Below are 12,788 nucleotides of genomic sequence, written 5' to 3' on the forward strand. Positions count from 1 at the left end.
GTTCATGCTGTTGTGTGTGTATGGATGCCGCTGTCTGATGCACCATTCCTGTTAATTTGTGCATGTGTGTGGGTTCAAATGATATGTGTGTTGTGGAGTGTGATGCCATCTGTGAAGTTTGACACTGCCACTCATGTGCAACTCCTCATGTGTGTATACAACCATTGTACAGTGCCCTGATGCCTGTGTTCTGTCTCTCCCTGTCTGCAGCTTCAACTGATGAAGAGGGCAGAGACGGTGCTGTGGAGCACAGCGGCAGGGATCCCACAGCCAACCGGAGACGCAGGGCCCAGCTCCCCTCCCGGGTAGTCATCTCTTCGGGGAGTGAGGAGTCTGGTGCCACGTCCATGGCTGCAGCTGCCAAGGATACCTCCAAGAGGTGGCGTTTGGAAGTGGACTCCTCGGCAGCAGTGGAGGCAGCTGAGCCCCCACAGGGGCCTAGGGAGGAAGATGGCACAGAGTCATCCAGGTTGGTGGGGGGGTTTGGTTGAGGAGGAGGCCGCGGAAGGTCCACGCACGGGGCCTGGAGGGGGGGATTCCACTGGTGCTAGTGATGCAGTGCAGGGACAGGGACAGGAGGCAGTACAGGCTGCCGCAGAGGTGCCTGTGTGTAATCCTGTCCCCGATCCTGTGACTGCATCATCCGGCACCAGCAGGGATGCCTCCGTCCAGACCCATTTTCAGGGAGGGGATGTGCATACAACAGCTGGCCTTCCTCTTCCTGCGGACATTGCAATCCGTGACCGTATTGAGCCTGTCCTAGCTGGGGTGGCGTTGCGCCAACGTGGGATTCGGGATGACGTGCAGGGTTCTCGTCTGGAGAATGCACATCATTTCGGATCCCACTTTGGCCGCGTCGACCTACTAGGACAGGTCGTCGGCACTGGGTTCATCCGTGTGCTGGAACTCCTTGCGACCCCCTCCTCAACTGAACACCCTATGCGCCAGTCATCCTCCGTGCCATCTTCCAGCCCAAGTATAACCTGTGCCCCCTGTGGAGCTGCCCCTGAACCAGCGGACAGGCTGGTGGAGGACACATCCCTGCCACAGTCAGGATTCGGAGATCCAGCAGGGGTGGCCACCCCACCAACTGGACCCCAGCAAGAGGAGGACGCACAGGCATCAATAGGCAGGGCTCGTGCACGTCAGCAGCAGGCTCAGGGTGGGAGCAATCATGGCTCGGGACCATCAACATCACAGGGGCAGGCATCGGCCAGGGGGCAGGAGGACCCACGATTGGGAGTGTCTTCCATGTGGCAGCAGTTGGGCCAGCAGATAGATGTGGAGCGGCGTCGGGCAGAGGAGGCACAGCTCACAATGGTCAAGGCGGAGTACTCCATGTACAGGGCATTGAGGCGAGCTGAGTGCCTCGGGGCAACTAGCAGGGAGTTGGAGGAGGCCATGGGGGCATCCCTGCAAGACCTCAAGGCCAGGGCAGAGGCCCGCCTCCGGAACATCGACGTGGAGTTCGATGATGCCCAGTCCTGGAACATCAAAGAGTGAGCCTTTGGACTTGCCGACCGCCCTTGTAGATAGTTCATTAGGCTTAGGTTTCCTTTGTTTTATATTTTTTTGGGGAGTTCATGGACTATGCTCCACTTTATGTATATATTTTCTTATTTATAGGATTTTTGGTAGGTTTCCTTTTGTTTGGGGATCATGGACCCTTTGGACATGCATTGTAAATAGTTCAAGACTTGTACATACTTTCGTTATTTCAACTTCCCATGGATCAATGGTTTTGTTTTTTTATTTAATTTACTTTATATGGACATTGGGATTGGACCGCTTTTCAGTTTTCATGTTGTGGATTTTTGTTTTTCATTGGATTTTCCTTTTTATTTGGTATTGCCTGTCAATGGGGGGTGGGTGTTTGGGGTGGAGGACATGAGTCGGGGCCTGCTGGCAGGTGTCCGTCAATGGGGGGGTGGGGGTGGGGGAAATGAGTCGGCCCTCCCAAGTGCATGGTGACATGTGGCCTGCCTGTGGGGTATGCCCAGCGGTGAAGGGCTTCCTGCGTGGCATGCCCAGGGGTGAAGGGCTGCCTGTGGGGCATGGTCAGGGTGGATGGGCTGCCTGCGGGGCATACCCAGGGGTGAAGGGCTGCCTGCGTGGCATGTCCAGCGGTGATGGGCTGCCAGGTTGCATGCCGAGGGTTGAAGGGCTGCCTGTGTGGCATGGTCAGGGTGGATGGGCTGCCTGCGGGGCATACCCAGGGGTGAAGGGCTGTGACAGACCGCATGTTTGACCGACTGCAGAACATGGACTGTGGGAGCAATAAGGCAGGCTCAAAAGGTGTTTGCCATTGGTTATGGCACAGTTAATTAAGCAGTTCAGCTGTTCAGCTGTTAAATATTAAAGCTTGATAAATTATTCATACTATCTCTGTATAAGTAGTAGATGAGGACATTTCATGGATTGTACATTCCAAATGAGGAGTAAAATGTTTTATGTGTGTCTATAATGTGTTTCTTTTGGTTTATAGTCAAAAAGTCGAAAACATTATGTCGAATAGCAAAAATGTCGAAAAAAAAATGTCGAATGTAAAAAAGTCGAAAAAACATACATATAATAGGAAAAGTCATAATTTCGAAAAAAAAATGTCGAAAAAAAAATTGAAAACCCAAAACACTCTTTTTTTTTTTTTTTACCCAGATAGTAACATTTATTATGGGGGGGGTCCCCCCCAACCCTCCCATCCCAAACCCCTACCCCAACCCCCCCCTCCTCCCCATCCCCCCCACCCCCCATAGATATACCTTTAATTATTTAAAAAAAATCTTTAATATAATATTAAATAATTAATTAATTATTTAAAAAACCATCCCAAACCCCTATCCCCAACCCCCCCCCATCCTCCCCATCACCCCCACCCCCCATGGAAATACCTTTAATTATTTTTAAAAAAAAGTTTAATAAAATATTTATTATTAACACATAAAATCGAAAAAAGTCGAAAAAAAGTCGACATTTTTGTTTTTCGACATTTTTGTTTTTCGACTAAATATTTTCGACATTTTTACATTCGAATATATTGTATTCGAAATTATGACTGGATACCGTTTCTTTTTGGAGAATGAGAGCGGCTGGGGAAGATTTAGCATTTCTTGCAAACTTGTTTTTTTATTTTCTGCAGTTTAGCACAGTTGTGTGAATGCATTTTCAATTAAACAGCTTTTTTCTAACCTGACAGCCTGTGTTTAAAAGTGAGAAATATTTATATGCTCTTTAAATCTAAAAATAAGCATTTTTTTTGTGTTGAGAATGTGTTTCCAGGTGCTAACATGCGTTGTTGAATTTGGCCGGCTATCTAGGATAATGTGTAACAATGGTGTGTTTACAGCTCAGTTATTTAATTGTCTGGAATCTAAATATTAAACCCTCTATAAACAGAGGGTTTGAAATTTGAAATTGCATATGCTGAATCGATACATGCTTAGGCCCTTTTGGGGCTGGCTTGTGAATAAAATATATATGCATTGTGAGGCCAACAAGCTGCAGGGTCGTGCAAGGATGAAACAGAGTTCTTTGCTAAAGAGCACACATGACGTGGCAAAAGGTATAGATTTCATTTGTAGATTTAATATATTATATTTTTTATATATGTCTCGGGAGGATAGCTCAGTGGCAACATGGTCACCTTGGAACCAAGATGACACGGAGCAACACAGGTTTGATCCCCGGGTCCGTGCTTAGAAACCTCTAGGTATTAAGCGCGTTATAAATAACCTATCATATCATAACCTATCATAAGGGATGAAATTGTTGATTTCTACACACAGCACAAGTAGTATATGAGGAATATTCACATTCTGTGTTTGGGATGTGTCTGGCTAAATAAGGCAGGCTTTCACTATACACTTTTATATGCTATAGGGTTCTGGCAGCTTGCAGTAGATTTTGAAAATGTCTCATGTGTTATAGTGCACACCAGTAAATAACCAGGGCGTGTTTAGAGGACAGTGGACAATTTTGATACAATTTTTAAAATTAAATGTTTAAACTCAAAACGATTTAACCTTTTTGAAACATGCTAAGCCAGGCATAGCTTGTGAAAGCAGATGTGCAGACAAGATACATGGGGCATTGTGAACTGCCAGATGGCACATGTTTATAGAGGCCTTTTGTGGAAAAACAGCAAACAATTCATTTTGATGTCATACAACCAAACGGAAATGTAACTTTAAACAATGTTACAAATGCATTCAGGGTTAGACATGTATGAAAACAAGGTTGATACACACTTTGACTGCACCACCTCCGTTATGCCTTGAAAGAAATATGTGGTCACTCTCACTTTGGTGATGTTGGAGCAAGTTTATTAATGGTTTGCTCACATTGCCCATTAATTGTTGTTAACACGTGTTTCAGCCTCTCAAGGGCCTTTTTCAAAACAAAAACTTATTTAAGGGAAAATTATTTGCTAAATAATACTTTCTATCGGTATATTTCACAGCTGACACAATCAAAATAACACACATATCATGAATAAAAACACGTATACAGATGTACATAATACCACACTTAGCTTTGAAAAAATGTACACATGATTAAACCTCATGATTCCATTATATTCAAAATTCAAAAAGCTTATTTAACCTAATTTTCCACAATATTTATCTTCATTCCGTAATTTTACATCGCTATACCATAGTATGTCCTTAAATATAGTTCCGATTCAAATATTCTTAGCTTTGGCGTTAAATAAACCATCGTGCACCTGCACATTCCTATCCTTTCCCCGCATCATTCCGTACAATATTTGGTAGATTGTCCAGTGTAGTTAACGACTTACTAAAGCAGTCCCCGTGCATGTACACATGTAAAATATGATTAAATAACCTGGTTGCGCAACCTCTGTTACATTTCCTTGTTTTTAATTATAATTGATAACCGTTGTGCAAAAAATATACATATTTTGTGGTTTACCGTAATTCCATCTCACAAAAATCATGGGTTAATCCCTGTGAAATAAAGCAAAGTACGTATGTGTTTAACTCCTGATAACTTAAACTCATGTGATTCTTTCTGTTACCCGTTCCCCCGCCCTTTCTTAACTTGCTTATGGGCTCGAAAATACGTCCGTAATCCCTATCTCTATGGGACCGTTTGTCTGTTTAAACGTATCTCCTTTGGCACATAATATACCAGGGCGTGGAGTGTGAACGTGTAAAACCGTCCTGCAGTTATTGCTCACCTTCGTTATCTGCGTTCTGCCTGTGTTCCTCGCGTCGGCGTGTGAACTGTTGTAAAACAGTGTCTTCCGCGCACAGAGATGTTTATCTGTTGCGATACCAACCTCCATAGTTAGTCCCTTGTTGCTGTTACCTGTGCCGTGTTTACGGCGGACATCTTGTAACAGTGCTTCCAACCCTCATTAATCAATATATGTGCTCGATTTCTGCTTATTATAAACCTACTACATTGTATATTAATTACATAGCCTGTCTGGTTTTGTAAATTAGTTTAATCCTCATATTGGCATCGTAAAAGACTCGAATATTGTTGTTAATATGATTATAGTGCTACGTTTGTCAAGATGTTGCGCAATTAGTATAATTTCTCTGTTTAATAGTCAAATATTCCTTAATTCCTAAACATAATGCTGTAGTCTAACTTAAATTATGTAAACGTATTTAAGACGTTGTGTTACACCTCTTGTTTGTTTGGAACCTCAGTGGGTGTTAAGCCACGGCAAAGAAACGATTTAATCATAGTACAAATGAGTTCAAATTGGATTCCTTTTAGTGTTTGTCAACAAGGTGTTTACACTTACTGTTCATGGTTTCTAGGTTATCTCTGCAGTCATCAAATTTGTGGGACTCCGCCTGTATCATAATTACATTACAATAATCATCTGTACCTTACATCAGGACATTATAATTCCTTTCCCAATAATTGGAATAATTAAAAAAATGCATTACATCTCCCACACAATCACATGCATATTGTATAAACATTGCTATCATAAAAAATGCACCATCACATTGTTCTTGTTTAATCCAAAATCAATAGCTCTAAATTTACAAATAATTCTTGCTTCTGTCTGTCTAAGTTTTTGCTCCAAATTTCCTCCTCTTCTGCCCATTTTCACTTTCCGTAAGCCAATAAATCTCAGGTTCTTTTTATCCTCTAATTGATGTTCTGTTTGCCAGTGTTGGGCCAGCGGCAATTTTGGATCCTGACTTCCAACTGATGCAAAATGTTCGCGAATACGTGTTCTTACTTCCCTGATCGTGCTTCCAATGTATATTAGTTTACATACACATATTATTGCGTAGACCAAACATTTCGAGAGACAATTAATACTATCCTTTATCTCCATACGTGTTCCTCTATTGTCCTTGAAAAATGTTGTTGGTTCATGGGCATAGATGCACATTGAGCATCCTCTACACTTCTTGAACCCAAAAGGTTTTTCCTGTAACCATGTTCTTGGTGTCTCTTTGTTAATTTCTGGTAGTAGTGAAGGACTCACCATCATTTTAATTGTTTTTGCTTTTCGAAAAGTCATTCCAGGTCTGTCCCCAATCTAATTAGAAAGATGGGGGTCTAGTTTCAATTAGTGCCAATTTTTGTTTAGAATCTTCCTCAACTTTGTATTTTCATGACTGTATGTTGTTATAAAGTTAATTCCTTCTTGTCAGATCCTACAGGGTTTGTTTTCGGAGTCACTGTTTGTTCCCAAGACATTTTCGTAGCTTTTTGTCGGGCATTTTTTATATATGTTTTCGAATAGCCCCTCTGTTGGAAACACTCTTGTAATAGTTCACATTCCTTCTTGAAGTCCTTAGACCGTTTGCAATTCCGTCTGGCCCTGGTAAATTCCCCCGTCGGGATGTTCCACTTTACTGGCCTGTGATGGCAACTTTGTGCATGCAGAGTGGAGTTCACCTCCGTTTCCTTCCTAAAGGTCTTTGTAGACCAGGTTATTTAATAATATTTTACATGTGTACATGCACGGGGACTGCTTTAGTAAGTCGTTAACTACACTGGACAATCTACCAAATATTGTACGGAATGATGCGGGGTAATGATAGGAATGTGCAGGTGCACGATGGTTTATTTAATGGCAAGGCTAAGAATATTTGAATCGGAACTATTTAAGGACATACTATGGTATAGCGATGTAAAATTACGGAATGAAGATAAATATTGCGGAAAATTAGGTTAAATAAGCTTTTTGAATTTTTAATATAATGGAATCATGAGGTTGAATCATGTGTACATTTTTTCAAAGCTAAGTGTTATTTTATTTTCACCGATTTGTTTTCTCTTTTCTCTCTTTTTCCTTCCTTCCTTTCTCTTCCAAAACATTTTTTCATTTTTTTTGTTTCACAAACTAATATATGGTATTATGTACATCTGTATACGTATATTTATTCATGATATGTGTGTTATTTTGATTGTGTCAGCTGTGAAATATACAGATAGAAAGTATTATTTAGCAAATAATTTGCCTCTAAATAGGTTTTTGTTTTGAAAAAGGCCCTTGAGAGGCTGAAACACGTGTTAACAACAATTAATGGGCAATGTGAGCAAACCATTAATAAACTTGCTCCAACATCACCAAAGTGAGAGTGACCACATATTTCTTTCAAGGAATAATGGAGGTGGCACAGTCAAAGTGTGTATCAACCTTGTTTACCTTGCAACCAAGGGAAGGAGGGGATTGGTCCTTCCCTAAAACAGCACACTAGCGTGACACCAGAACAACAGGAGTGGTATTTAGGTCGCTGGGTCAAAAAGCTGCTACCAAAACAAAACCCCAAGTATAAATAAAACATTTTTTAGACATGTATGAACTCATTTTAGAAGATAAAAGACATTGGCCCTCATTACGACCCTGGCGGAAAGTGACTGACCGGACCGCCACAGCGTAAATAGCGTTTCCGCCATTGCACGATGGAGCAAAGTGCGGCCCATTCCGACCCATCGGGCACGAGCACCACGCCATGGCGGAAGTGCAAAGTCCGCGATGGCGGAAATGACCCCAAAACGGAAAGTACGGTGACCGTAAATATACGGAAACGGAAGTAAAAACATGGTCCCGGAACGGGAAACATCACGCCGTACACCTATAAAACCACTAAATCCACACAACCACTAAAAACACTACCCTGAGACACATCCCAACCCGTCATCCACCCTAGTGTAACCAAGAAAAATGGGAAAAGTAGCGAAGAAAGCGTGCGACCGCAAGCGGCAGGTCCACTTCTCCCGTGAGGAACTCACCGTACTCACAGAGACCCTCCAGGAGAATGCTGCCGCCGTCTTCTCCACGCAAATGACCAGGACGGCACTTGCGAACAAGAAGGCCATATGGGCCCTGGTGGCACAGCGGGTAAGTGCGGTGGGGACCGCACCCCGCAACCCACAGCAATGCAGAAAGCGATGGGACGACCTGCGGATACGCGTCCGTAGCATACTTTCTGCCAACCGCAACATTGCCACAGCCACCGGGGGAGGATCGGAATCACCCATCAAGTTGACCCCCTGGGAAGAAATCTGTGCCTCCACCATTGGAATGGAGAGTATAGAGGGAGCCGGAGGGATGGAGAAAGGAGTGCAGACATCCGAAGAATCCGGTAGGTGGCCCAAATAAAACCATGCCAAATCCACAATGTCCAATCATGTGAATCACCATGTGTCCACATAGCGCAACAGTAACACATGTCCAGGAGAACGTCCACACACATTGGCCTGACAGCGCACTTTAAAACGCACAATAAATACATAAATAATTAAAAACCCCAAAAACACCCTCTACACGTGCAGCAGGCACACCCTAACTGCAGGCTGCCAAACAACTGCACCCTCACTCCACACACAAAAGAAAGCACCTCCAAGGCCCCGACCCAAATCACCCTCAGGTACCACCCCAATGCATGTGATACATTGCCATTCCAATTCCCACAGACCCATTAATAACGCTCGCCCTCCTTTACTCCACCACAGGGTCCGATCCAAACGACGAGCTTCAGGACACCCCTACCAGCACACCTGCAAAGAGGGCCAAGACCAACGGCCAAAGACCCTCCACCTCAGCTGCACGGATCAAGACACGGCAGCAGCACAAATCAAGTGGCAGCACAGAGGAGGGAACTCCAACAGGCACCCCAGCAGCCAGCATGCCCACACCACCACCACCACAGGTCCCCCCAATGGATGCCACAGTAGGCACTGCTTCTGGTGGCAGCAGCACCATAGGTGACACTGCATTAATGGCAGCATGCTCCGACACAGAAAACGGGGATGTCGAAGTCAGATCCATCCATGACCTGTCCCAATCCCCCTGTCTGTTCCATCCCGTACACCATGAGGATACCACGCAGGGGCACCCACAAGACGACGACTGGCCATCCCCCACAAGCCCTGTGGCAGGGCAACATGAGGCGAACAGCCACTCTGTGACACCACCGCAAATGGCCATGGCCCAGCAGAGGCAACAGTCCCTCGACCAGTTAATCGTGCAACAGCAGCAACTGGCCACGCTCCTCAGGGACCATGCCGATGAATGTGGGGGCACTAAGGCAGACATAGAAACATCAACTGAGACACTTAGGGCAGAAATGGAGAGAAGTACAGAGACACTAAGGGCACAAATGGAGAGTAGCACCGAGAGCCTGAGAGTCCAAATGGAGAGTAGCACCGAGAGCCTGAGAGTCCAAATGGAGAGAAGCACCGAGAGCCTGAGGGGGGAACTGCATGCGACGTCCAAAGACGTATGTGCCGAACTTGCCGCTGTGCGCCGTGTGCTCACTGAGCTCTCACAAACCCTTAGGGACATGCATGGACGTGAGCAGGCAGAGACATCATCCGTTGCAAGTTCCGTCCAGGGCAGCCCCCAACGTAGATCTGGGAGGAACCTGCGCTCCACAGGCAGGGGTGCCCCTGATACCCGCAGAGGGGGCTTGCAATAGCGAATGCCCACTGGCAATGAGCATCTCTGGACACTGGTGTTCGGGGGGGAGGTAGGAGGGTGGAGGGGGGTGTTTGGCTCACTTGGGTGGCGGGTCGATAGGGTGTTCAACATGATATCACATATGCCATAAACAATGCACGATCAACCAATGAGATGTGTGGACATTGATCTTTGTGTACGAGGCCATCATAGGCGTACAGTCCATATTGTGCATGTACCAGACACACACAGTGCCACGAGTCCCGTGTCCATGTATCAGCCACCAGGCGTGAGTGCTAGAAGCATGCATCTATGAGATGCTGACGAATGTCACGGCCCTCCTGTGCCTCGCAGACTCCTTGAGGTGCTGCCACATCCCCACCCTCATCATGACCATCTTCAGGTGCTTGCAGTTCTGCGTCAGGGGGCATGGGCACATTTCTACGTACGCACATGTTGTGTAGCATGACACATGCCATCACCATCTTTGCAACCTTCACATGGCGGTACAGGAGTGCCCCGCCAGACCTGCTGAGGCACCGGAAACGAGTCTTCAGTAGGCCGAATGCCTGTTCAATGACTACACGGGTACGTGAGTGGGCATGGTTGTAGTCCTCCTCATGCTGGTCCTGTGGGTTCCGGACTGGTGTGAGGAGCCATCTCTTCAGTGGATATCCGGCATCACCTGTATGTGGACGATAAACGAATAATGTGGAATGCCATTGCTACGTACGCACCCCCCCACCCCTTCCTGCCAGGTCATTGCCGCATCACATACCCCACATCAGCATGCATGAAATGTGACTCACCGAGTAGCCAGGATCTGTTCCCTGCGTGTCGCTCCATGTAGCGTGGTATTGTAGAGTTCCTCAAGATCATAGAATCATGGGTTGATCCAGGGAATCGGGCACAACAATGTGTAATGATCCTGTTGGAGTCACACACCATTTGTACATTCAGTGAATGAAATTGTTTTCGGTTGCGGTACTGGGCCTCCATGGCATGTGGGACGACCAATTCCACATGGGTGCAGTCGATGGCACCAATGCAACCCGGTATGCCGGCAAGTGCATGGAATCCCACTTTTGTGTTGGTAATTTCCTGCTCCGAGCGTGGTAGAGAGATGTAGTCGTCTGCGTGCTTCAGGAGGGCATCGAGCACTTGCAATAGTGTCTGTGAGAACAGTGGCTGTGAGATGCCATGCAACTGTCCGACTGTGTGCTGGTAGGTGCCTGTGGCCAGGAAGTGGAGTACAGACACCACCTTCAGTAGGGGTGGGATGGCGGTTGGGCTATCTATCATGCTGACAAGGTCAGCCTGTGTCATGTCCACAATGGCGGCTATGGTGTCCCGGTCCAAACGGTAGAGGGTGTGGATCTGCTCATCAGTGAGGTTGAACGGATGTGCTCGGAGGCGTGGGATTGCGGGCTGCCTGCGTGGTGGTAGTGGCTGTGCTGGCGGCCCTTGCTGGCCCTGCCTTGCCCTCCTCCTCCTCCTGCGTCTCCTCCGTGCGGCCGTTTGTGGTTGGTGTTCGTCTTCTTCTTGGAGTTGGAGTACTTGCAGTGCTATCAGGTCCCCCAGGGCCAACATCGCGAGTCCTGCCGGTAGCATTTCGGAGTGGGTGTGGTTGTGGGAGGAGACTGGGTGTGCTATTTATGTGTTATCAGGCTGTATGGCCTCCACCTGTGGTGATTCATTCCACCTGTGCAAGCTGCTCTCCCCTTTGGGCGGGCACGTCCCGCACACAACGCTGCAATTCGAGGAATGGCATCTTGCTATTACAATCATGTATTTGTACCCGATGGCAGTGTAACATTGGTTGATATGTTCATTCGGCTATGGTCCCATTGTTTCACATACTATCTTAGCAGTCGCGAACAGACTTGTGAAGGGTCAGTGGAACGTAGTACTCGAGTAACGGTGGACCCTCATGCATCACTGTACCGAGTTTCAACGACGGGCGGGGCGTCCCATTTGTGAGTGAAGGCAGTTGCCATTTACACACACAGCCGCACTAGATGGATTAATTTGTGATTTCAAGCGGCCACAGATGCCTTTTCGACATGATGTTGCAAATGAGGAATTCGAAGGGCGGCGCTTTCGGTCTTCAGCTAGCGGCGAGGAGATGCCCACAGGTCTGACTGCAAATATAACGTTCTATTGTTCAATGTCCTTGGGACAGGGGCCATGGCGGGGATGCAATGATTGATATGAATAGTTTGGGATGCGCAATAGCGAAGTGGACGATGAGGCCGGACGTTCCCAAATACATGTTACTTCACAACACTGGAATTACGGGCTGGGGCACAGTGGATTATGCAGGCTGCATGACGCACAGACTCAATGGAATTTTCACATGTTATGTGAGTATGGGAACAGGCGTTATCATTACGGGATGAGGGAATGATGAATGGATGCATGGACAGATGATTTGATACAGAGTTTGCCATGTACAGGGCTTCTTGGGATCTGTCCGCCTCCCCTGCGCTATGTGATGCAGGGCTGCCATAGTGGGACCATCGTCTATCTGGCCTTGTTGAGCCCTCCCTGTCTCGACGCGCCTTCAGACACTTGTGTCCATGCACGTTACCAATCCCATCTGATGGATTCTGTTTTAACAGACGCATGCACAGGTACACTCGTTTGTGATGGTGTTTTCACCTCGATATAGATAGTTATGATTCGCAAGTGGTTTTTGGGTGGTGATGATCCTTTGGAGTGGGCTAGCATGCATATGGCTGTGGATTTGGTGTGATCATTGAAGTGAGTAATTCTAATGTAGTTCTGATGGCCATTCTATTCTTTTTCATTTCATTTGGTTGACAGGTATCTCCTCCCCTTTTGCCACTGCCATCTGTATGCCACTCCTGCAGATGGATTTTAC

The sequence above is a fragment of the Ambystoma mexicanum genome, chromosome 2q (genome assembly GCF_040938575.1).
Source record: "Ambystoma mexicanum isolate Mex_15411 chromosome 2q, UKY_AmexF1_1, whole genome shotgun sequence".
Lineage (NCBI taxonomy): Eukaryota > Metazoa > Chordata > Amphibia > Caudata > Ambystomatidae > Ambystoma > Ambystoma mexicanum.